The following is a 23281-nucleotide window of genomic DNA, read 5'->3' as shown; positions in this document are numbered from 1 at the left end:
AATTTTCTAGAGGTGGAAAATAAATAAGTGGTCATTGACATTTATAAACATGATAATGTTATTTAATTTTTCTGTGAAAGAAGCTGTAACCAAGATGAAGAAAATTTTACACTATCTCAGTCGAATGATATACTTGAATATTTTAGGAGCTTTTTCTTCTCGGCGTGTGCCAATTTCATATGATTTACAAAGGAAATCATCAAGAGCAAAAGAAAAAGTAATAGCCAAGATGCCAAAGGAATGGTTCTGATGCTTCCTGATGGGGACGATTTAGTCACTTAATAGCGAAAAAAAACTGTATTCTTTTTTTGTCGACTATTTTCAACTAATTGTATAGAAATGAAATAGAAATTGGTGACTTAATTTAATGTTTTGTTGGAAAAATTCCGCAATTGGAATATTAAAAGACGTATGAAGAATTCATCAGAATTTGAACATTGGAAAACAATGGCAACCAGCTACAGATACAATTGACAAGAAAGTCGTTGCTATGATTGATGTAAAGAAGTAAAACAATGGAAGGATATATTGTTCTATAAATGTAGATTATTTTACATAATAAATAGAACTTCCATGAGATGATGAAAATGTTATGTATATAAAACCCATAGCTGAAAGTACACCTGTAATGTTAAAAAGTTTATAAATAATTTAGCAAACGACTTTAAAGATATTAGAGTCAGAATGACTGTAAGCACCTTTGTATTTTGTTTGACAAAACACCTGGCATAACTCACCTAAGATAGCACACACTGATCAGATCTAGAAGTTATGCGATTCCAAGTGAGACCAAAAAAAAAAGCTGATGAGATCAGCTAAAAGGTTTAAATGTCTAGAAAAGTCTGGAACTATGGAGGGGTACATGACATTATTAAGAACCAACAGAAATGCTATTTAATAGATGTGTGTAACGGTCACTTAATCAAATTATTGGCGTATATGAGGAATTTTTGAAAAGGTGACATTCCAATAGAAATACTATGACTGATAAGAGATCTTAAGGCTACAAAAGTTTTTCTTGAAGAAAATAAAAATTGATAGTGCATGTTTCATATGCCACAAAGACCTTAAAAAATAACTCTAAATCATTGAACAAAGCCTTCTTAACATCTGCTTATCTATGGTGTCATGTGAAAAGGGCTTATCAAAATTAAAATTTAGAACTTTTTGAGACAAAGGAACAGACGACATTATCACAACGGCCAATTTTATTTAAAATAATATCGTTATAGATACTAACTTCGATCAAGTTGATACGTTTTGAAGTTTGATTTCCAGAAAAAATCATAGTGTAATTTATTTTTGAAATATAGATTAATGGCAATGTCTTCGATTCCGAAGATTAAGGATGAGTGCAGAGTTTCACATGACTACACAAACCGATTGAACTATAGAGAAATTGTCATAAACAACTGAATTTTAAAATTAAATAGACACTTATTATACAGTTGTAGAACAATCAAATAACGTAGGGAATTATAAACTATAGGTATTACAGCGCAACAAACAAAGGAAAAAAAAACAGGATTTTTTTAAAGGAGGGGGGGTTACACCCTGAGCTGACCGCACCGGGTGACACCCACCCTAGTGACGCCACTGTCACTACGCTCAAGTATTTCGACCACAGAAGCACTCAACAATGCATACGTCTAGAATCTAGATAAAAATGTCTTTACTTCTAAAAATAGTTCCTCGCGGAGTTTTACAAATATTGACGGGGGTACGCTGTGAATACACCGTCTATTTTTACTCACCCCCAAAAAAACAAAACAAAACAACTCCCTCCTCCTTTCTCCCTATCGTGCCAACCTTTTAAACGCTTCCCCTGGAATTTTATCCTTTAAAACAATATGCCCGGGCAGTATCGAGACAGACAATTGGATTATCCAATCAACTTAGAATCCAGACAATGTCCTGAAGTAGTCTGGGAGGTTTAGTTTCCCTTCCTTTTTATTTTGTCTGCATTCGCCACAAGGGTGCAACGATTTGCAAGCAACATGGTGTTGGGTGTAAATGAGAGTGTCGAGGTAGGGTGCCCAACAAAGTGTTTGAATTATGGGGTGTTTGAAAAAAAAAACCCAACAACAAAGAGGAGAAGGAAATGAATATGTCCATGTTAACTTTGGTTATAAATTGAACTCTTGTATTTATTAATTTAAACTAACGTGAAGTGTTTAAGGTCGTTTGTCAAACGTACTGACTCAACATTATCTTTCTCCCTGGACATACAGATTACAGACGGTTCTACAAAAAAAAAAAAAAAAAAAAAAGATTGTTACCTCCTATACTTCTCCCTGTGTCAATCTAGTCATGCAGGCTAATTTGAGACTTAAATTCGACTAAGTCAAGGTTTCCCAATTTTTTTAAATTAACGGAACACTTCGCACATTTTGAGTATTTAATGGAACACTTCGGTTATTTGTTTAGAGAGGTTATTTTACGTGGTGACCTACTAGTTAACTATTCCAGTAGTTCGTGGAACACCTATTCAGGTCTCGCGGAACATTAGATTTCCTCGGAACACGGTTTGGGAAACACTGTGATAAGTCATTGGTTCGCTTAACCGTTCTCTACTCTAATAGTCCAAGGGAAGAAGAAACGCTTGTAGGAATTTGTTCTAGAACGTGGAATAAGAAATGTGACTTCAACATTGTTCAAGTTAGCGCAGGCTTGATTTGGTTCAATTTTAATCTTTAAGGACCTAAATATTTATAGGTTAAGGCATTCTAAGAACATAGACAGTAGAACATGACCATTGTAGAACATGGCTTCTGTAGAACATGACCCTGTAGAACGTGACCTCTGTAGAATATAACGACTGTAGAACATGACCCTATAGAGTATAGAGCGTGACCTCAATAGAACATGGCCTCTGTAGAACATAACCTTTCCAGAACATTACCTATTCACCTCTCTGTATGTATTATTTTGTAATTGGCCAAAATAAATTACAACTAAAATTTGATAAAACACTTTGAAAAAAGAAAAATCCCAACACTCAAGCTGTAATGAATCCTTCATTTGATTCCTTCCGAACTTTACGAGCTTTCTGGGCAATAAAACATTTTTTTTCTAACATAATCTTCGCGAGGTTCATTCCTGAGACTAAATATCTTTAAAGCCAGGCATAGGAGTTTAGGTTTCAGGATTAAACTCTGCGTGGCGCCAACGTGCTCGTTGAGATACGAGCGTGAGTTTAAAAAAAAGACTAAAAAATGAAAGCAGAATTGGAAGGGATCAAAATGAAAAACATGGTCTCTTTGAATGTTTTAATTAGACAGAACTATGTATTTGTATAGATAATAGATTTATAGATCTTGATAATGAGTAGATGAATCTGTGAGTTCTGAGAATGGTATTTAAAAGAGGAAGTCGTTAATTAAAGTCGCCTTTTTGTTATTTTTCAATATTATCCAGCCTGTCAGAGACTGTGTTAAAGTATTGAAATGAGAGAAAGACAAAAAGAGAGAGACAGAAAGAGAGAGAGAGAGAGAGGCAGAAAGAGAGAGAGTGAGGAAGAAGAAAAGAGGAAGGTAGATAAAGTCGTTCCTTCCAAACAGAAGATAATTACTCTCGAGCTCATTCATAGTCTTATTTAGTCGTGAATGTAACTTAGAGATTTCATCTTTGCTAAGTCATTGGTTTTCATGGCTGATTCAGACTACCCGTTTCATCCTCTAATGGCATTAGGGAAGAAGGAGAGAGATAGAGACAGAGTCACAGAGAGAGAGAGAGAGAGAGAAATAAAGAGATAGAAAGCAAGAGAGAAAGCGAGAAAGAGAAAGAAAGAGAGAGACAAAGAGAAAGAGAGAGTGAAAAAGAGAGAAAGAACGAGAATGAAAAGACAGAGAGAGAAAATGAAAGTAGAGAAAAAGAGGGAAAGAGATAAAGTGAAAGAGAGAGAGAGAGAAATAGAGAGAGAAAAAAGAGGGAAAGAGAGAAAGTGAAAGAGAGAGAGAGAGAAATAGAGAGAAAAATAGAGAGAGAAAGAGAGAGAAAGATGAGAACATAAAGAAGAAGAAATAAAAACGCTAAAAAATATTTGAAATAATCTGATAGGAAACATTTTTGATAAACGACAGTCTGGTTCATCAACATCTTTATTCCTCTGATATTTACTTGTTGACAACGCCATTAATTCCCTTCATTGACTGAACATCTCAAACAACTCAATAACTAGAAAGAACTAATCTCGTATGTTCACGTATTCCTTCCTAGTGATGTTTCATGTTTCTGCAGCATTTCATACGCTCACATTTCTCACTAAAAAAATAATAATTAAATAAAACAACCCTCCAAGTTTTCATTAGAGCCACAAAGAAAAAGTATATAGATGACCCTCATGTCAACTCACATACACATCATCAATTAGTCTAATTACATTTACCAGTGGATGAAGGGGGGGGGAATAAAGGGGAATGGGGGGCATGCCAATTTTTTTTTATGGCAAATATTGATTCGTGTAGATGCCACGGGGAGAACTCCACATGGCCGAAACAGACCCCCAAATAAATGGCCTTCAACTGCTGGCCGTGGAACGGTCAATACGAGTAATGGACAAGCCAGTGAAGTCCGAGGGACAAATGATGGATATTCAATGGACAAGAGGCCATTGCGATAACAGGGGCCGGAGAGACTTGCTGGTCACTTAGTCACGTTGTTGTCTGCCCGTAAAGTGGAAGTGGGTATTCACTTTACTCTAGCGGTCAGCAGTGGTCACTTTCTCCCCTAAGGAGATTCCGTCATCATTACCCCCAACGTATCCGGATGTTCAAAGAATAAGAAAAAGAAAGTCAAGAAAAGAGAAAATAAAAAACTTAAACTTTGACCAGGAGACACGGCACAAAGATTTCTGGTATGTTGATTACGATAATCAGAGGAGCTTTACATTACAGTAGCGTCTTTTTTCAACTCTCTGTTTTCTCTTTCCAAACATTCTTTAAGTAAACTGATTGACGTACACCCTACAGTCTTATGTTTCTTGCTTTCATTATCCACACACACAAACACAAACAGTCTCAAACACAAAAACACACACACGCGTAAAAAATACAAATAAAATACATGCAAACACAATAAAACATACAAACACAAAAAACAAACATGCAAACACTAAACCAGTGGTTCCCAAACTTTTTTGTTTCGTAGACCCCTTGCCATGTTTTCCATTCTTCGGTAGACCCCCTGCATTTTTTGGAAAATTCTTCAACTTTATTTGTGTTTTTCTCACTTATTTCTAGGCCATTCATTGATGAAATTCAAATTAAAATGAAACAAAATAAGATTTAAAATGCATTATAGGAATTGACTGAAACGCCTATTGCAGTATTCCCTAAAGTTCGTTTATTATTTTCAACAATTATTCATTTTTTAAGGGGGAAGGGGTACGCATATTTGGTATATGTTGAATGTTTGGGAAACACTGGCCTAGTGGATAGCAAGTTTGTGTAATATTTCAACATTAGGGTTCAATTTAGTTAGATTTAATCTATCATAACTTTTCGATTAGATGATGTTCGTTTTAAATTTGAAAATTAGGAAATTTCATCCAATCTATTGTATGCTTCATTACTTAATCCTCACAAGAAACTTTGAGATTATGCCTTCGTTTTGATCAAATTTAGGTAATCACCTTGTAGCGTAAGTTACCCTCATTAAATTTATGAAATAAGTCTGTTAAAATTGGATTTTTAGCACTCAAGAACTCAGAAATAAATATTGTCAAACATAAGCCTTTCGACAACTATCATTCTTCATTGTGAAGGAGCAATTGATCAAAGTTTCAGGCAATGAGCAGTTCTTTATGGATTTCTTAATTCATAACAAAAAGAAAGCATGATAATAATAACACTATATTATCAGGCAAGGTTAACTAGTCCAGCTTTTTTTTTGTCTTTGGAAAGTAATTACATAAGAACTTTTCAGTTTCTTAACTCCTCTTACCATTACACCTTTGAACTGTATTGTTGTTTAGAGAAATTTTTACTATGATATCAGATGTGTGTGGCTTTTAATAGTGCAGTTTTCTGGAGTTTGATATAGGCCTAAGAAAAAATATTGTAAGACACTCACAAACCTCTTTTCTTTTTGTTCTACTGTTCTGAACCAAAAGTGTTGAAAGTATGCTATTTCAAATCTCAATCTATTTTATCATGTTGTCATTGTCTCCAGGTTAGATAGTTTCATTGTAACTTAGCTTAAAACTTTGTTACAGAAAAAGCACATATGAAATGATTTGTTCGACAAGGACGAATACAACAAATGACTAGTAACCAACACTGTACTCTTAACAGTTCTTTTTAACAAGGCCATGTACAATGTTACTTTCATGTATTTAAAATAAGATGTTAAAATTTAAAAAAAAAAAAAACAACTCATTAAGACTAAGAGAGTTACAATTGAAAGGATTAACTAAGGTAAAATCATTAATCGGAAATGAAATTTAAAGTCATTACATGCTTAAATGAGATCCACTATAGTAGACCCCCATTTACAGGTCATAGACCCCCAATTTATTTTTTCACTTCCGTAGACCCCTTGGAAGTCCTCGTAGACCCCTGGGGGTCTATATAGACCACTTTGGGAATCACTGCACTAAACCATACAAACCCAAACGCATGAAAATAGAAAGTTTCTGAATAATTAACCCTAACGGACCTCATTCACCAATCGTAAACAAACAACATTTAGTCACGTGATAATATTGATAAAAGAACGGGAAAAAAACTGTCACGTGATAGCCATTGTGTATTAAAATTAGATCGTAATTTGTATAGAAGAGATTGAGAATCACGTCGCTAAATGTTGTTTGTTTACGATTGGTGAATGAGGTCCATTAGTCAGGAATCAAATTGATTTTATTTAACAAATTTTTCATAACAGTTTTTTTTTTCAAAAGTAATTTACAGAAAAGGAAAAAACAACAACTCTAGTATAACATGAAACAATAATAATAATGTCTAATCCTGTTTATGGACCTCCCCCCCCCTCTTTCCTTATCACCAGCTTACATCATTAACTTTTATCCAGAGCTTGTATAAGATAATCCAAAGATACTCTGAAGTTAAGCCTCAAGAAAACTATAGCAACTTTATAAAGTCTTGATATACCAAAATATTGAAGACACAAACAATGTAATTCTCACACCTTTACCAAAATTTTACAATATATAAAAAAAAAGAAATTACTTTTATTTTAAACACTCAAACATACAACACACACACACATACATACATACAAACACTCGCATACTAAGCAAACCACTAATTCTATAAACTTTTCGCAAGAACTGGATGTTTAGCTCCCCTGTCTGATCCCTTTAAATGAGTAGCATATGGGAGACAACTCTCTCGTCTGCTTCCAAGTGAATGAACACAAGAACTAGGAACGAGCCGTTAATTGGACAAGCCTTTTTTTTTTAAAAGATAGACCAGTTTCTAAACGTATTTGTGGCAGGGTCCAGTTGAAAGTCTCTTAAAGATCTGGACACCAGATATGTTACTAGATTACAATGTCCAGCTTTGGGTCGTCTGTCACGCTTTTTATAAAATGTCCGGGTGGGGGCGGCCAATGTCGCGCAATCATCTAAAAAAAATGTCCATCAATGTCAAGCTTTTATTTTTAAATGTTTCTTAATGTTAATCTTTTGACTAATAACTTTTAACACCACCTTGAGGCTTTTCCTTCTTGATTTTTAGTTCATGCTCGATGCTTCGCAGGATCTTGTGTTACAGGCATGTAAGTGCTTTTACTTTGCAGCATCTGACTTCTGCTCATTTACTTTCGACTTTTGGCTCGTTGAGCTTTCAGCATGTTTCCCGCTGATTCTGTTCATCAATTCCAGCAGACAGTATCCCTTCGCTCAGCTTTCCCTTCTGCTCAAGTTGATGACACGGTTTGAAATATCATAGACAAAACCTACAGGCCGAGCTTCTGTTTATAAAGAGGGCAAAAGGAATCAACAACAGTGGAGTGCGATAGGAGAAATGTCGAAAGTAGTTTTCTGTAGCACTTGTGGATAAAACGATACAGCTGAATAAGATTCGTAACTTTCAATTAAAACCTACTAGTAAGCCCGATTTAAGGCGCTGTGGCTGTGTGGTTAAGTGCTTGGCTTCCGAACCTGGGGCCCTGGATTCGAATCTCGGTGAAGACTGTGATTTTAAAATTCGGAATTCTTAGGGCTCCTCTGAGTCCACCCAAGTCTAATGGGTACCTGACATTAGTTGGGGAAAGTAAAGGCAGTTGGCCATTGTGATGGCCACTTGACAGCCTGCTCGTTAACTGTTGGCCCTAGAAACAGATGACTCTAAATCAAATACCCCATAGATCTCAAAGTCTGAAAGGGAAACTTTACTTTGTTAGGCCCCGATTAAGGTACTTCTCTAACATTTCCATATGTACTTAATAGTTAAACTGGTAGTCGTTAAAAGTACTTTGGCCACCAAACAGTTTCCCATAATAAATGTTTAGGATCAATGGACTGCACGTTGAAATTGCTTACGAATTTATGACCCAAGATACACATGTGCAAGAACCTAATGTGAAGGAATCGATACTAAAGGTGTGACCCTTATAGAATGAACAAAGTAAAGAAGCAGGTTCATGAGGATACGTTCTTGACAGCGTTCATGGATGCCTCAAGCTCACAATAAAATGAAGTCGTTTCCCCTGATGATATGATTCCTTGAGCCTTCGCAGGAAATAGGAGGAAAAAAAGCAAATTCGTTGATTTAGGTGGTTACATCTGAAGTCTTCGGTGGAGAGACTACTTAAAATATATCCTGCTTTGAAATTACATTTGTTTTCTCAAGAGAAGTGTCCCCTCATAGTCCAAATATTATTTAAAAACCCGCTTGTTGAATTGTGGGTGCATTTTGTACACAACATTGCAGCAATATCCCATGCAGAAGTTGTTTATTGAGAGACAGAATGTCAGTGCTCTTGAAGTATCTTCTACCATTGATACATTGATTCAGAGATGCACAAAAAGCAGCATGAAAACGTGAAAAGGTTCCTCCCTCAAGAGGTACGCCTACGACTTACTATTTGGATGACGCGAGGTGGTTAATAAAAGGGATGTGCTAGCGACAATCGTAATAAACTTTTACGTAAACTGTGCCAAGTATTTCAGAGAGAGAGAAGCGACCTGTTTGAAAGGTTAACCCTTTTAAGTGGATCGCACAGAAAGATGGTCTATCTTGGAAAAACGTTTCAGAAAGCAAGGAATTATTTTAGTTGTTGTGTGTGTGTACAATGTGTGTAAATTGTGTGTGTGTGTGTGTGTGAATTGCGGTGTATTGTACTAACGTCTAAGAAGTTGTTGATAGAAATATTGCTTGAAAAAAAATCTAAGCCTGTCCCTTTTAGGTCCTATGATCGACAAGTGTCACACTTTCTCTCCCTAACTATCTGGTCACCTTCTATAGGATCATATCGATACAGAGCTCAAATAATGGTATGCCTCTATTAATTTATACCAGTGATAGATACGATGACGTATGACATTACCCTTATCCGGGTATTTCTGGTTAAGCCAGTGCTTCGATTGCTTGATATTAAAAAAAATAATAATAAAATAAATAAAAATAAAACAATGAAGTGTTCCACTTGTAGAAAATATAGGCCAGTGTTACTTCCCCCCCCCCCCCACTGAGCATGGGAATATAGGCTGTAACAATATTGATGACAGATATATAGGTGTGTGTACTGTTTGACCCTCGTGGGGACCATGTCATGACAGACAGAAAGGCTGGACTTAGTCATGTTGATAGCATGGTTTGTTTAAGTGTCTGTTTGCTTACATAAGTAATGTGTTAGAAACATGTAGACCTAGGATCTATATAAAGGCTTGTAGCTAGTTAGTAAAGTTAGTCGCTGTTAGTTGCTTCACAAGGAATCTCTTCATTGAGTTGCAGTGAGGCGAGCTACAGAAACACCATGAAAACCATATTGTCACTAGTCACTACAATAAACGCTCATATCACTTAGGACTAAAATATAGAAGAGTATATATTAGCCAACTAAATACATGAATCTCAAATTGAATAGTGTAAACAAGAATAATAAAGGTGACATTGTTACAGCCCCTCCTACCCCCCCCCCCCCGACAAAAAAAAAAGTTACGGGAATTATTAAAGAATGTTATAAAATTAATTAATTTTTCTGATTGAATTTTATGACTATTGCATGTCAACACGGAGAGGTCTGCCATCAACGAAACAAAATGTTCAAATGTATATAGGAATTGTATACTAGTTGCTTTATCACTGTACATTGTAATCTCTAAACTTAGCTGTTTGAAACTGTTAACTGACGTAGTTAAAAAATCTCTAACCTGAACATGTCACATCCAGTTACATCGAATACTCTCCAACACTAAAAAAACTCAGGGTATCCAATGTTCCCCCCAACATGGCGAATGTTGTACAAACACGTTGATCGATTCTATCCGAGGAAACAAACGAAACATTGCACCGAAATGGATGTCACGGTTCCCCTCTTGTAATCTGTTAATTGCTAATGGGTTCAAATCCTATTAGCCGATAATTGCCAATTGATATATCAAAAAAAAAAAAAGGGGGTGGGTGGGTGGGAGGGAGTGTCAGAGGAACAGCTGCATAAAAAAGCACCCACGCGAGAAAGAGAGAAACATCATTCAGAGAAAAGATAGAGTAAAGAAGACAAGAGACGTGAACTCTGGTAGTGTTCTGGGTGGTTGAGGTAAGTGAGGGTGGTGGGGGCTGGGGAGATAATGTAGGTGGAAATGTTTGTTTTCCTATCTCATCCCCCTCCCCTCTCCAGTGCCGACTGTAAAGTGCGGCGTCGCTGTGAAAGAGGAACGGAATGTCAAATAGATGTCAGCGCCGTGTCATTCAACAGAACCGAATAGCGGGGGATTTGTCACACGTAGTCGTCAAGGATATTGCAAAGTACTGCGCTTTGGCTCATTTCTGCGTGGCCAGTGACGTCATCTGTAAAGTAACCACACATTACTTCTGAACATGATGTATATAGAAGTCACGTGACAAGTGTGGGGAGTCTCGGTAGACAAAAGTGAATGAAGGAGTCCGGGTGTTCAATAAATACCGACACGGGTAAAGGTAGAGGGGCAGTAGAGGCTTAAGTTATTTGTATTGTACAGATCTACGCTTGTATGCAAAGTGAATACTATAATAAAAGTGAATTTACTCTAAAGGTTTTTGAAGTATCTGGCTCGTTGTTTAGCTTGCAAAAAAAAAAACTAATAGACTTATATACTCTGTTTTATATTATATCGTATATGCATTTGCTAGATCATTTTCAATTCAGTAGTCGAGAGTTAAAGCAGAAACACAGAATTACTAAAAATTAATATTATTGTTATTTGGACAAATAAGAGAGAGAGAGAGAGAGAGAGAGAGAGAGAGCTGAGAAGATTATGATCATCTACATTACCTGTATCATCTGATGATATTCTGATCCCATCTTAAGTTACAATTACATTAACAATGGATGCTACTCCCGAAAAACTCAGTGGTATAGTATAACCTATATAACACATTGCTGTACGATAAACTGAACCATCTCATGGAAGTAAATGGAGCCTCAAAATTGCCAACTAAATCAAATAAAAGCTTCAGTGCTCCAATGAGCACACACAAAGTATCATTAATTTTTTTTTTAAAAACATAGCTTGTGAACAAATCCTTTACACCGGATGCACCAAATTGTTGTTTTCGCCATGTATGAGAATCATCATAGATGCATGCAGAGATTTGTATTGTGAAAAAAAAAATGGAGCTTACGAGCAATGAAATTTATGGGATGACGGAACCAGGCCCACAGGCACTTCTAGAGACCAATGCATTTTTTGCTTTCATTAGCTTTCCTGGTCACCATCTCTTTCTACATACTGCGGTGTAGATCTATGTCAGTATCAACATTCATTGATTTGAGGTTCCGTTTGATCACATCCACAAATCGGAGTTGTCCACAAAGGATGACTTTCGGGATAAGATTGTACTCCATCCGGGCGGACATAACCAAGCCAGGCGTCGTAGTCTCAGGGTTGTAAATATGCTAAGAATGAACTATTTTATATTTATCTTCAGTGAAAACGTTGATTCAGGAACACTTACTAGACCTTTGTGTACAAAATAGAATCTTGTCCATGGAAAGGAGAGTGAGAAGTTAGACTCACTGGGGGGGGGGGGGGGTAATAAGGAACCACTGAGTCGAAAGCTAGTGACTTACTATGTACTAAATATGTTTGGCCTACTAGAGATATGTCGGTCAACACTATTAGCCGTAACACCGTCTAAAATTAGATTCATAAATTACCTTACAAGAGAAACCAATGAATATATCATATGGTTCTACAGATGCAGAGCTAGGATCACCAGGATCGATTCTTAAAACTATCCGTAAGATATTTTTGTATGGTACTAAAAATAGAAAGATAGCACTTTAAATCCAATATAATTATTCGGTAACATCTCTGGTCTAGACTAAATAAAAGTAATCGAGTTAAAGCCCCTGCTCTTTCTAGAAATATTCTCTCACTTCTGGCTTCGGTTAAAGATTACCTTTATCTGGGGCTTAATTTTTTGCGTTGGTGAGTAAGAGAGAGGGGCAAATATGTTGGAGTGTACAGACATCAAAGGTAATGACCTTTAACAGGGCTGAACTGCGCAAACAGTTCATTATCATAATTCATAAACAATCTGGAATTACATAAACCGCAGGTGACAAACTGCCTGTGTTTGTTACACATGAAATGCATTATCTTTTTACAGTAGCTAGGGGACTATATTTAGACCACTGTTTGTTGCATCCCTTTCCTCAAAGAAATACAGCGACACCCAAACTACGGCCAGCAGGCCATATCCGGCCCGTGCTGCGGAGCAATCTGGCTCTCGAAACTTCTGCTCGAAGAGAATCGATTCCATTGGACTGAATGATTTTTGTATAGTCGTCATGCAGCCCCAAGACACGGATTGTCGCATATTTGTGTATTCATGCGGCCGGGTGATACAGTGTGTTGTAATTGTCGTTAATTTGTGTGGCCATGCGGCCTCGTGTCACAAAGTGTCGAACATTTTTGTGGTTATCCGGCCCTGTGACACAAAGTGTCGTAATTTTTTTTAGTCATCTGGCCTCGTGACACAATGTGTAGTAAATTTTTCTGGTCATCTGGCCTCGTGAAACAATGTGTCTGAAATTTTTCTGGTTATGCGACCTCAAGAAGTGTGTTGTTAATCTGTGTGGTCATGCGGCCCCATGGCATAGTGTGTCCGCGGGCTGAACAAGATTGTTAGGCCTAGTGCTATAAGACATAATGGTGGGGTCTCAAAAGCACCTGACGTTTAGGTTGTTAGTGACAGTGAGTTCATTTGGAGCTATTGCCTTAGATATTAGGCCCACTAGTAAACCTAGGCGATCAAGGCAGAAAAAACATCTTTCCTCTATTTGTCTCTCTTTATCAGTTTATGTAATCTCTAATAATTTTTTGTTTTTGAACAATGTCTGGTCGTGTGGTATGCGCTCTGGATTGCAGCTCAATGGTTTCGATGGTCCAGGATTCGAACCTTGCCCGCCGCCATCCTCAGTCGTCGCGTGGGATGCTTGTGCTAGGATGTAATTATCTTCAACCTGAAGAAACACCCGAGACACGTAAAACACACACACACAAAACTAGTTTGTTTTGATCTTTGTTACAGGTCTGCGTAAGGAGAACGCGGTGAATGATTCTGAGTTGTCTTTCCGTCTGTCACGTTAATGTCTCATAAACTAAAAAGCGCTTTTGAAAATTCAATTTTACTGCCGCATGTATTCTGCTTCAAGGTATGTGTATGAATGCAACAAATTGTATTCAAAAGGTATAACTGTGTTTGACCTTTTTAAAAAGCAATTCGTTTATACCGATAGCTTATTTGTACTCTAGGAGTAAATACAGTTGAGTTTTGATAGTCCGACGTTTACGGGAGCGAAGGGGAGTTGGATTGCCGAAAACGTTGGATGACCAAAAGTTTGCTGTATTTCAATATATAACCGTATGGGTCCAAAACATTCTATATAGGATGGCTTAGATATTCTCTTAGACTTTCAAGGCTATACAAATTAGTTTTGTGGACAAAATATTGCATAAATTTACGTTTTGCATTGTGTTCGATTATATAGTGTCATTTATTTAGTGTGATGGGCATGCCTATTGTTATGTTTGTGTTACTTATTTCTATGTTTATTTCCCTTATCAGAACATGAGCTCGTAGCTAGTTAATCTATAAGCTAGACAGTCGGGGGGAAGGGAACAAATAAATAAGATCTACAATAACAAAAACAACCCACATAATATAATGTATAAAACTGTTATCTAAGAAAAAAATGCACCTTGCAGTGGACATTTTAAAAAACCAGATCCTTAAACAGAGCAGTGGCACTTCCCTAATGATTCTAATTAAACAAAAATATTCTTTGATGCACACACCGACGCAAACACATGAAACAATATGGAAACCTCTATCCTTGGCTTGGCTTTAAAAAAATACAAAAAAACTTTTTAAAACCTGAAGCAAGGGGGGCCATGTGTTTTCTATTTGTTTCAAAATAGATATTTCTAATTGATGTCTACATTTGGTTAGCAGACATTCCATCACAACCTCGCTCATTCACATTTGAAACAGCAAGTTCCTCTACTACAAAGGATCAGATGGTATTACAAACAGCTTATGGTAATTTAAAGGCGTTACCCGGGCGCCGCAAGTGAACGTGACGTATCGACATTGAAGGGACTTGCCAAAAGGTCTTGTCTCCGGGAAGCCGGGCGCCTGGACACCACCCTAAAGCTCGGTGTCGCCTATGACGTTTGGTGATGTAAGAAAAGCCGGTCCATGACGTTATGGTCGTCTGCTATGTAGATTTTAATAATCTTTCTAGTAGATAAGACCTGAGCCAAATTGACTATTCAGTTTTCTTACAATATTACGATACTATAGGTCTACATGCAGTATCTAAATTTACAGATTAGATGTATGTACAATGAAAGAGTATACAAACTAGATCTAGATAACTTTACAGACTCGATATGCTCTCCTAAATCTAGACTCTAGCTCTTCTTCAGATATCAACGTCTGCCTTCTCCTAAAATGTCTTTACTTCCGGCTGATAATCATTTAATTAGAGCAAACTTTTTCTTTAACGGACACTTTCCATTTTCTGAGACTTTGGCGGAATCCTTCTCTTGCTTTATAGGTTGGATTCTATCAAATTTTCAATGAGAAAACTACCGTATATTAATAAGTACAACATAAGCATCTTAAAGAGCTTAACTTCTTGACATCATGCACGATATTGATAAGCCAAATTCTAATATCTGGAAAAGGGGGGGGGGGGGGGAGAGGGCATAAAGCCCCCTGTTTCTAGACGTTGATTGAACGTAGTAAAAAAAAATCCTGCTTTTCACAAATAGATTGTAGGATACAGAAGTAGCTTGTTTTAAAATAGAAAGGAATTCTTCAGACAAAAATAATTTACCATCATCACCAGAAATAATTTAAAGGTTGATATTTGAATTTTGTTTTGTTTTTTCAAATTACAGACAGAATTTAGGTCAGTTCAAAGTTGATCGTCTGGTTGTTAGAGCGTTTTTGTTTCGTTCTTGAGAACTACTAATACTTTCATAGTCATTAATTCACGTGTGGGCCTATATGTTACTTGTTCCAATAGTTCATTGAACACCTATTCATCCATCCATCCATCCCAGTGGCGCTACAGCCTATGGAGGACTCTGGCCTGCTTCAACACATCCTTCCATTCAGATCTCTCCTGGGCCTTTCGTCTCCACGCCCTAACCCCAAGCTGCTTCAGATCTGCTTCCACATCATCTATCCATCGCATTCGGGGTCTGCCTTTTGGTTTTTGCCTGTATACGATTTTCACCCCTCTGTTATCTGACATTCTTTCAAGGTGACCTGCCCAACGTAGTCTGTTCTTTTTTATTTCGTTCACTATTGGTGGGTCTTCATACAATTGATATATCTCATGGTTAGTGCGTGTCCTCCACCCTGTTTCATCCTGTATGGCACCATAGATTTTTCTAAGAATTTTTCTTTCCCAAGTGTTAAGTAAATTTTCAGATTTCTGAGTCTGTCCAGGTCTGTACATTGCTGCTGGTCTTATTATGGTTTTGTATATTATTTTCTTGGTTTTCTTTGAAATCGTTTTGCTCTTAAGTAAATGGTGGGTGCTATAAAATGCTCTGTTGCCTCCTGCTATTCTTTCCTTTATTTCTGTTACTAGGTCATTTTTGAAATTAATAGTACTTCATAGACATTTGAAAGTTTGGACGTTTTAAAATTCGTGGTCTTTGATTTTGATATGTTATCCCTCTGATTGTCTCTTGTCATTGTGATGTACTTGGTTTTACTGTCATTGACCTAAAGTCCTGCTGGTCGAGATGCTTCTTCTAGTTGTATGAAGGCTCTAGCGATGTCAGAAGTTTCTTTACCCAATAAGGCAATGCCATCGGCATAAGCAAGGTATTGTAGAGGTTGGCTGTATATCGTCCCTGTTGGTTGTGGACCCGTGTTTTCTCTCCTGAAGTAGTTAGTAATAGTTCCCCTTGTGTTTTGTGTATATTTCTTATAACTCTCTCCAGTGTTAAATTGAAAAGCATGCAGGAAAGTGCGTCTCCTTGTCTTAATCCTCGTTTAATCCTGAATTCCCGTGAGTGTTCCTAGTGTTCCGCGGAACGCAGTTTGGGAAACACTAAATTAGAGTGATGTGCCTTAAAAAAAAATGAGATTGTATTCAAAGTGTAGACTAATATGTTAGGGTCGACACAAAAGTAAGTACACAAGAGTCACAAAAAATCGCGAGTGTTTGTGTGTGTGTTTGTGTAGAATGGGAGGGGGTGGGAGGGATGGGGGATCTAAAGTCACATTTGGATCACTTGAAGTGATCTGCACTGGCGCAACTGGACAAGATGTGCAGCGTCAAAATAAGAAATGACTTTCTAAAGTAAATTTCGCATAAACTGAATTCCTATTGGACGTGACGTTCGCACAGGAAGTGCCGCCATGTCAAGATGACGGACATTCACGTGGATTTTAATGCCGTTTGTTTGTCGACTTCAAAACTCTGTGGCAGTTTGATATAGACCAGAACCTCGTGGGAGGGTGCGCGCGTGTGTGTAGGTGTCATCTGTCTAATGAAAGCTAATTGTGCACAAAAAATGGGGGTAAATGTTTTGCAAAGAAATAACAATTGGCTGAGAGCGTTAGTTCTTGTGATCTAAACAACATGTATTTGTATATATGCGAGTGGGATATGTGTGTGTGTGACTGTGCGTGTGTGTGTGTAACTGTGCGTGTGTGTGTGTGTGTCTGGAAGGAGGGTAGCATTAAAGAAAGAGTTATCTGATTGTAAAAAAAAAAAAAGTGTGGTAGAACAGAGCGGCCGTGGCAGTACGCAAGTGTCATAGGCGTTACCTATCCGTAGATCTAAACACAAAATATCACGCAAAGAGATTATAAGATAATTTGTATAGATGCCGGAAAGGCTTCATTAAATATTGAGTAACAGTTCCTTGTTTAGGAGAACGGTTTCCATTACATCCACCCCCCCCCCCCCCGCACTTTATTTCAGTCTACGCTATTTTAGAACCCGTGACAAGTGAGGGGGTGGGGGGGGGGCAATGTTTGTAGGATGGGCCTGACGGTTACACAAGAGTCGCCACATCGCTGGACGTCGTATTCCCCTAATCGTCAACCACAAACCTACGTCTGGTTAGAAAGAAAGTAAGAAGAGTAGAGAATAAGAGAGTTTGAATAAGAGAGATTGAATAAGAGAGATTGAATAAGAGAGATTGAATAAGAGAGATTGAATAAAAGAGATTGAATAAGAGAGATTGAATAAGAGAGATTGAATAAGAGAGATTGAATAAGAGAGATTGGATAAGAGAGATTGAATAAGAGAGATTGGAAAAGAGAGATTGAATAAGAGAGATTGGAAAAGAAAGATTGAATAAGAGAGATTGGAAAAGAGAGATTGAATAAGAGAGATTGAAAAAGAGAGATTGAATAAAAGAGATTGAATAAGAGAGAGTGGAGATAGAGATGAATTTAATAGGACTTACAGTTAAACGGAAAGAGGAAAGATAGATAGCGGTGGACTGTGCATACAACATTAGACTCCGGTCTACATACTATTCCTGGGACTAACTTAACCCTTATTAAGCATGCCACTTAATAAGAATAGTTTACACACAAGTAAATTAGGCATGTTTGTTTTTTTTTCAGATCTCTAATCTATTTCAGTAAAACAAAAAATCTTTTGATGAATACATTTTGGTTCCAAACACAAAGTCGTTAATCGTAATGTCAGGAAGACCAAGTGGATAATGAGCATTGTTGTAGCCAATGGTTTAGCAAATAAAAGCGGAAGTTATTTTGCCTCGAGACGATTGCAAGGTGAAGGTTTCTGACAACTTCCGGTATTAAACCATAAATCCCTCGTCATGAGATCAGGTGTAAAGAACAAGGGGAAGACAATCTAAGGCGTTAAGAAAAATGGAGAGATTGAGAGCTTTAGATTTTTTCTATTTTAGCTTAGAAGAATTAAATAAACTATCTCTTTGTCTCTGATGTTGGATCTGTTCTGTGCAAGTTTGTTTTTTTAAATTACGACACGGTGCACAGCGCAGCTATTTTATTGCATACAAAACGCGAACGGAAGGTAATATTTTATATTTTTGTCTGTTTTCCACATTATGTCTTTTTTCTTGATCATTTGTTCCTCAGTCCCGCCGGAAAAATAAAGTGGGGGGGGGGGGGGGAGGGGGGACAATCAGGACTCTAGTCCGGTGTCCCATCAGAAAAAAGGGGGATGCGCTTTTGGTACGTATTTGAAGGTTTTTTTGGCATGTCAGGAGAAGGCGTAGACGCCCAAAAGTACCTAATAGTCTTGGGCTTCTGGCAGCTGGCCTGTCCCTATAACAAATGTTTTCTTGATATTATAAGTATTTGAAACATATTGCCAAGTTAATCTTCATATTTTAGACGGTACGTGACGTTCTGGCGCCGCCGTTTTGGCGACGCCGTTTTGGCCCCGCCGTTTTGGCGACGGGACGTTTTGGCGCGAGCCGTTTTGGCGACGGGACGTTTTGGCGCGAGATATCATTTGACGATTATTTAATAAGCACGTAGCTTTTATAACAATGTTTATTTCACTCTACCATAATATTGTATGTATAGTATGAATTCTAACACCGTTCAGCGAATTGTTTTTTTTTAATTATAAAGGTTTTGCTTATTTCATGAATATAGGCCTATAATAAGTCAGATTCCTGAATGGAAATGACATGCTAATGCTATATGTTCTGCTAATCGCACTGGATGACATTTTTGGATTTCTTTCCAAAAGATTTTTTTTTTATTTGACATTAGTGTAACTAGCTAAGTGTCACACTTTAATATAACAAAAACCATGTTAACATCTAAAACTTTTTTGAAAATAAAAGTGTGCCTCTTAATAAACACACATACACAAGCCAAAATGTTTATGAAAGAAAATGATGTGAAAAACAAACAAACATTTACATTTAGTACGTGAAAAATATGTCTTAACACAAACACTCATGCAAAACATAGATATGAATAATTCTTTTAAAAGAAATAATACAATAAACGTACATAATGTATTTAGCGCCAAAACGTCCCGTCGCCTAAACGGCTCGCGTCAAAACGACCTTCGCGCCAAAACGGCGGGGCCAAAACGGCGTCGCCAAAACGGCGGCGCCAAAACGTCCTGCTTCGATTTTAGAAAACCTTTGCGCCATAAATATTTGAACACGTTTAGATTTTATTTCCCACAATGTTTAGTTAAATACAATAGACATTTCTTAAGTAGATCACCCTGTGCCAAAGTAAAAGGCACAGGTTATTTGGGGCATCCATTGCACCTGATGAAAGTCCCGTGGCTAAAATATCCTACGTTGTTACTTCGGTCCAACAGGGTCTACTATATATACGTCTATTGTGCTTATATTTATACTAACAGAAGTGAATTTTTTTTTAAATTGCATCAAGAGATTTTTAGCGGCCCCCGAAAGGGGAAAAGACGCTGTTAGTTGTGTGTTAAAAGTCTGTCCGTCCGTCTGTCTGTCCGTCCCGTTTAGATCTCGTAAACTAGAAAAGATAGTGAAAATCCGACATCATAATATTTTAGACCATTCAAAGCTCTGATACAACAGTTACTTTTTTATCTAAAATCAATTATGCTAGCAGTTTTTTTCATAAAAATACACCACTTTTACAACTATTCACTATTAATAGTAACAAACACGGAAGGTTCCATAGTAGGATACGGTATCAGCCGACATATTTTAACACATTTATGCAAACGGTTTTAAATTTTTTTGTCAAAAAATATATTTTTTTATTTGTATTGCTAAGTTAGTAAGTTCTGTTATACTAACTACTACATTTAAAAAAAAAATGTTTACTTTTTTTTTTTAAAGAAAAAATCTATTTAGTATGCATATAAGTTGGACATCCTCTATGGACAACTCGCGACTGGCTCAAGAAAATCTGGTCGCCCCCACCTCCGCTACTTAGATGTAATAAAACAGGACCTCAAATCAGTGAACATCAATTCTATATTGGGAAGACATAGCTCTAGAACGCACCAGATGGAGAGAGACAGTGACCAAGAAAGCTATGGACAGTGAAAAAACATGGGTCTCAGCTCAGGAAGAAAAACGTACAATCCTAAAAATGGCCAGCTCTTCTACCACCGAAGCAAAAGCCACCTTAACCTGGGATATTTGTGGACGCGAGTGTCTCCCCAAAATAGGGCTCCACAGCCACATGAGAAAGTGTGCCCTGAGATGAACCATAGTTTTTTACGACAGAAGGAGGTCAACAACCTATTCACAGAGGTGCCACAAGTTCTATAATATTACGTTATTATACGAAGGGGGCAGTCAGTTTTACAATGAACGCAGTTTTGAAGACAACCTAGTTCTTAAAGATGTACCCATTACAGGTAACCTCAATTTAATTAATTAATTTAAAACAACAATTAATAAGTAGTTTTTCATATTATCGCTAGAACTACAGCGTTACATACTATTTGTAGGTCACTGAACTAAAGGAATTTTTTTTTTAAAGAATTTTTTTTTCTTGAGGAATAAGAGATTGTCCCTTTACAAAACAATTAGAGCAATTATATATTCATTATAAGATATTAGTTAGGCCAGGTTCACATCTAACTTCACATTCACTTTCCCCTATGCTTTGGTCTGTAGTCCGCCGGGGCACCACACAAGATCCGTCAACATTCTTTCTCCATTCTTCTCTGTCATTTGTCTTTGATAGAATTTCATTCTGATGTTCTTTCTGAAAATATTGAAACCTGCCTTGCCTGCCTGGGTGGACCACTTCGGGGGCCGATTTTGAGTTTGTGTCTCCACACAAACTGTCTTTGTAACCTTGTTTTTATAAACTACGCTACTTTGTTAATGAAAAAAAAGGCGCAATTATATTGACAATCATGAATGTTTCTAAAAGACAAGGTCGTCATGCCTTGGCCACTCGAGGGTTCTTGATTTAAAAAATAAACAGATGGGAAGGGATGGGTGAGGAGGTAACCCTCTGGAGCCAAGTTAGGTGGTGAGGATGATGGTGCAGTAACTGTCAGTTGAGTTATGTTAATGAGCTGATGGGTAAAGGTTTAATTAGCATCAAGGCTGGTGTGAGAAAAAAAGTAACAAGAGCTTCATAGTGTCTCTGTGGGAGAGAAGGGAAGATGTATGTCTATGTCTGTGTGGGAGAGAAGATGTATGTTTATGTCTGTGTGGGAGAGAAGATGTATGTTTATGTCTGTGTGGGAGAGAAGATGTATGTTTATGTCTGTGTGGGAGAGAAGATGTATGTTTATGTCTGTGTGGGAGAGAAGATGTATGTTTATGTCTGTGTGGGAGAGAAGATGTATGTTTATGTCTGTGTGGGAGAGAAGATGTATGTTTATGTCTGTGTGCGAGAGAAGATGTATGTTTATGTCTCTGTGGGAGAGAAGGGAAGATGTATGTTTATGTCTGTGTGGGAGAGAAGGGAAGATGTATGTTTATGTCTGTGTGGGAGAGAAGATGTATGTTTATGTCTGTGTGCGAGAGAAGATGTATGTTTATGTCTGTGTGGGAGAGAAGATGTATGTTTATGTCTGTGTGGGAGAGAAGATGTATGTTTATGTCTCTGTGGGAGAGAAGATGTATGTTTATGTCTGTGTGCGAGAGAATATGTATGTTTATGTCTGTGTGGGAGAGAAGATGCATGTTTATGTCTGTGTGGGAGAGAAGGAATGGTGTATGTTTATGTTCGTAAAGTTTAGATCTAGACTTGAAAAGTCAAAATGAATTGTAATAAAAACAAACGCTCAGGTTGTATTCACAAGTATAGTCACATTGCACCATCGTCTAAATAAAATATATCAATCACTATCATCGAATAGAACATTTATAGAGAGAATACTTTACAACCCTTCAAATACTATTCACTAACCAAACGTATGCTTGTAGAATTGAATTTGATTTCTTTGAAAATGAGTTGGTTGTCTAGAGTGCAGGCACGTGATGTTTGTGGTGCAAAGAGTTAAGTGAACATGATAACAACTGAATTCAGTGGAGTACGTAAACTGATAGGTCGTTGGTAGTGAAATAAAACTTTTTAGTATATGCATTGTGGACGTTGTCTAGGAAATAAAGATCCTTACATCCGAGCGCAAACCTGCAGTAGGAGAGCGGGTGGTGGCAGTGGGAAGGGTTCAAACTCGGGATTATCATAACGGCAGTGCGAAGCGCATACCACATGACCAGACAGCCAAGATATATCGTTTGACACGTAGTGAGATATTGAGACATAATGAAATATCATTGAGACATAATGAAATATCATTGACATAAAGAAATATCATTGACACATAATGAAATATCATTGACATAAAGAAATATCATTGACACATAATGAAATATCATTGACATAAAGAAATATCATTGACACATAATGAAATATCATTGACATAAAGAAATATCATTGACACATAATGAAATATCATTGAGACATAAAGAAATATCATTGACACATAATGAAATATCATTGACACAAAGAAATATCATTGACATATAATGAAATATCATTGACATAAAGAAATATCATTGACACATAATGAAATATCATTGACATAAAGAAATATCATTGACATATAATGAAATATCATTGACATAAAGAAATATCATTGACACATA

General features: G+C 37.1%; 1 protein-coding gene across 8 annotated transcripts in view; it reads right to left on the bottom strand.

Moving 5' to 3' along the window:
* The window catches only part of LOC129923933 (zwei Ig domain protein zig-8-like), a 297168-nt gene that overhangs the window by 164057 nt on the left and 109830 nt on the right, over window positions 1-23281 (bottom strand). Inside the window, exon 1 of one of the 8 annotated variants that reach the window (XM_056017143.1) lies at window positions 10337-10474. The exons of the other annotated variants lie outside the window; for them this stretch is intronic. The gene's annotated coding sequence lies outside the window, so the exon portion shown is untranslated. Of the gene's footprint in view, window positions 1-10336; window positions 10475-23281 lie in introns of those variants that run through there. 8 annotated transcript variants of the gene reach the window in all.

The sequence above is a fragment of the Biomphalaria glabrata genome, chromosome 1, assembly GCF_947242115.1.
Source record: "Biomphalaria glabrata chromosome 1, xgBioGlab47.1, whole genome shotgun sequence".
Classification (NCBI taxonomy): domain Eukaryota; kingdom Metazoa; phylum Mollusca; class Gastropoda; family Planorbidae; genus Biomphalaria; species Biomphalaria glabrata.
This window is presented reverse-complemented; position numbering and strand designations above follow the sequence as displayed.